Source organism: Orycteropus afer, unplaced genomic scaffold (genome assembly GCF_000298275.1).
Source record: "Orycteropus afer afer isolate SDZICR_OR568_19922 unplaced genomic scaffold, OryAfe1.0 scaffold00133, whole genome shotgun sequence".
Taxonomy (NCBI): Eukaryota; Metazoa; Chordata; class Mammalia; order Tubulidentata; family Orycteropodidae; genus Orycteropus; species Orycteropus afer.
The window spans coordinates 2119478-2123821 of record NW_006921720.1 but is presented as its reverse complement, the minus strand read 5'-3'; positions in this window follow the sequence as shown (position 1 = coordinate 2123821).

The window sequence follows — 4344 nt, the reverse complement described above, 5'->3', positions numbered from 1 at the left end:
AGACTTGCAGCATCTAAAATTTTAAAAGAATGAACTCCTGTTTGTTCAAGCCATCCCATTTGTGGTATTTTCTGTTAGAGCAGCACAGAGGTAACCAGAACAGAAAGACATAAAAAGATTTGCATATAGTGACAAGAAAAAGATACTACAGAAAAAAAAAAACCCTGCTGTTTAAGAATATAAAAAATGATTCTCAGATTCAAACCTATAAACCTCAACATATATTTCTATTGGAAATTACTAGCCCTTCAAATTTTTCTGCAATTCAAAGGCAAATAAAAGTAAGGAGAAATATTTGGGACTTATTAGTAAGCAATGATTTTGCAATGCCTCTAAACATATGACCTTAGTTGAACTGGCAGGGGGTGGGGAGAATGTTCCATTATGGAACTATTGGATAACTGGGAAAAGAAGGAGATCCAAAACAGAGAAATTTGAATTATAGAGGTATTTGGAGAAGTTCAATTAAAGCACAACACATCATCAAAGTCATCAAGAGTGTGAATGTGTGATGATTTTTTTGGTATATAAGAAACAGAGACTGAAAATGTGGTAGATCTATGGATTAAACAAAAACAACAACAACCAAACCAGTTGCTGTCAAGTCAATTCTGACTCATGGCACCCTTATGTGTACACAGTAGAACTGTATTCCATAAGGTTTTCAAGCCTGTGACCTTTCAGAAGCACATCACCAGGTTGGTAGTTGAGCACTAAACTCATTGTGCCACCTAAGGACTCCCTGTTCTGTGAATCATAGGATGAAATGTAAGCAATTAAAAGCCTGACTGGTGCTGGAAAAGTTGAAAGAGGGAGAGGAATAAGCGCACACATTAATGAAAGACTGGGTATAGCAGATTGCATATACTATGGAAATAGACATATGAAAGGAGAATAAAAATCTGATGAAAATTTAGAGGACCTGGTTTATAGAGAAGGAGCTCTGGGGATAATGGTTAAGGCATTTGGTTGCTAACCAAAAAAGGTCAGTGGTTCAAACCTACCAGCCACTTGGTGGAAGAAAGATGCTTCCATAAAGATTTACGGCCTTGGAAGCCCAATAGGGATTGCTATGGGTCAGAGTGGACTAGATGGCAGTGAGTTTGGGTTTGGGTGAGTTTGGCTTATAAAGATGATCTCTGGTGGTGTAGTGGTTAAAATATTTGGCTGCTAAACAAGTGGTAAGTGGTTTGTACCTACCAGCCCCTCCACGGGACAAGGATGAGGCAGTCTTCTTCCATAAAGATTTATAGTCTTGGAAACTTGGGGCAGTTCTACTCTGTCTTATAGGGTTGCTATGTATTGGAATCAACCTGATGGCAGTGGGTTTGCTTTGGCTTTGTGATTTATAGAGACCAAACCCCAAACCAAATAGTTCAGTGAAACAGGCAAGTCATTATTTAGGATCATTCAGTAATACGCAGTTCAACTTGCATTGACTTAGTGCTCACCACGAGCCAGGCATCAGGAGGGAGAGGGGTGAGAAAAGGTACACAGAGATGAGTAAGGTCTGCCCTTGCCTTCAGAAAGCTTAAATTTCAAGGGAACAGACGAGTACATGACAAGGACTTTCCCATTCAGAGTATAAAGATATGAGTGCTAACTAGCATATTGTGAGTCTTGAATAAAGAACCAACTAATTCTTTTAAGGGAGCAGAAAAGAAATGTTTTAACTAGGTGAAAATGCACTTTCTTTTTCTAGACTCAGAATAAGAAAGTGCACAGGTGCCCCAACATGTGAGGAATCTCTGTAGGTGCTCAAGTGAGAAGAATCTCTTCCCATTCATAGTAAATCCACATGCAATGCAATGGATATGGGATGGGCAGCACTGAGGCACTATGACAGAGCTGTTGGATTTGAGATGCATTTGGGAAACTAGCTCATTTGAGACATCACACCAGATATATTTACATATTACCTTCTTCAAGAGATAGGGTAAATTTCTGAATCAGTATATACTTTTGTATAGAATGTACTTTCTTTTTAACTTCTCAGCTAAATTTGCTATAAAGAGAACTTGGGATTTTTGCTGGGAATAAGAAAAAATGTAATGAAAAATAAGTCTGTAAGAGAAAATAATCAAAAATGAATATTAAATGACTACAATAAAAAAAAAAAAAGTCAGCAAAAGTAACTGTTATGGTTACCTAGTGCCGCTCTGGCAAGCATATACCACAAATGGGATGACCTAAACAAACAGGAGTTTATTCTCTTACAGATTGGAGGCTTTAAGTCCAAGTTCAAAGTGCCAGGCTCTAGGGGCTATGTGAAAGCTCCTCAACCTTGGGGTCCAGCTCTGCCTCCAGCTCCTGACCCACTGGAGCTAGAGGATTTTCTTCACTCAGATAGCTAATGGCTGCTGAGACTGACAAGACCAAGGTTGACAAGTAAAAAGGCACAGCCCTGATGTCATCAAAGCACATAGCAGGCCATTAATTTAAGTCCATTGTAAGTCCCAAGGTTGGCAGAACATGGCAGGCTGCTGAACAATAATACTCTGCATGCAGGGTCTAAGTGTGCCATAAGCTAGAGACTGTTCCCAAAGCTGCTTCTTATATACGGGAAGCAGACCACATATCCAAAGCAGCTAGCTACTCAGCTGCTTGTGGAAGATCCCACCATGGAGTTAATTGCCAGTCTCATCATGGGGAATAACTACAACCAGCTGCCCAGCCACTCAACCAGGCCCAGCCAAGTTGACATACAACTTTAACTACCACAGTAGCCAAATTTTAAAATCTCTCTTCTCTCTTAAATCTTAGAAGACCAGCAGAATTCACTAGCTAAAATGCTAACATATTTCTATAGCTAACAATAGAACTAGCAGTTACAGTATCTAAGATAAAATTACAAGAGCCATAAATCTTTATCCTTTAGGGCATACTGCTGGGATTAGGAAAAAAATCTACTTATGATTTATGCTTTTAATAGTTCTAAGATTTCTAAAGTTTTTTTTATTTTTCATTCTTTAGCCCTTCTTTGTCCCCTTTGATGACAGTTGGAGGAAATATTCCATATTATTAGCATAATCTATTTTCAGTGTTTCAGTGGTAAATATTTCTTGTTAATACATACTATCAAAATGTAGCTTCCAGTGAAAAAAGTTCAAATTTAAATCCTAACTATATCAGAATGAAAGAAAGCTCAGTCCACTTGGAATGTGAATTGAGGGGTTTTATCAGCCAGGTGAAACTTAGTGGACTCTTCTGAGAGGTACCATGTCCATACAACACAATACCCAAAAATAACATCTCTGTAGGTGGGTTATATAGAGACAAACCACAGCATCAGAACACTTACCAGAAAAAAAGCAGAAAATGGGATGCTTTCTCCATGGTCATTTATTAAGTGCCTGTAAACTCTATCCATAGAGAAAATACAGTTTTAGAGAAAGATAATAATCTGGATATATTGGGCAATAGAAGTGTAATTTTTAAAAGTTATTTCAGCCTTTATTATCTATTTCGGTTGTTTATATTGATCAGATTCACTGGATAATCATCCAATTCTCCAGGCATCATTGAGTTATAAATAAACATTAACTGTTTGTCCAGGGCAAAAATACTTATGTTTTCTATAGTAGACAGACCTTGGAATTCAGAATGATAAGAGATCTGAGATAAATATCCTAAAAATCTTGATGCAAAAGTATTCTCAAGATTGTAGAACACCTCAGTGGAGCTGATGTCAAAAACATCTAAAATAAGGAGATAAATGAATCTTGGTGAAATTTCAAGCTTTGTGGCATCTGAACGGATTATTTTTTTATTTTTTACTATTATTATAAACTTCTTGAAATTCCAAGTAGGCAACTTGTAAAGTCAGTCTTGTTAAGAAGGTAGTAACTTAAACAGAAAGAGTGAAGCAGAATTAGAATAGATTAGTAATAATGTGGAATAGATACATGACAGCCCGTCATTAACATTAGCTTTCTCATCATGATTCCTTGACCACCTACACAAAATTCTGAAGAAGAAGATGATAAGTGAAGGAAAAGCTGGTCTCAATACATATTCTCTGAATCCATCTGTTGATTACTTGGTTTTATATTCAAATTTTCTTGGCTTAAACATGCCCCCACTAATATATATGCATTTCATTTATGTTACTAAAGCTTCTGCTCAGCCATACTGGCCAACTTTTATTTTGTAGAGATGACAAAGAGCCATAACACATTTTACCCAACCTCTATGAGATGTCAAACTGGTTATGATACCTATGTGTAGCACAAAGAGAGTCAGCAGATGAGAGTTCATCCTGGGTTTAAAGCCAGATTCTGTCAATTACTAGCTGTGGGAGTTTATAGAAGTCACTTAGCCTCCTATTGCTTCGGTTTACTCATC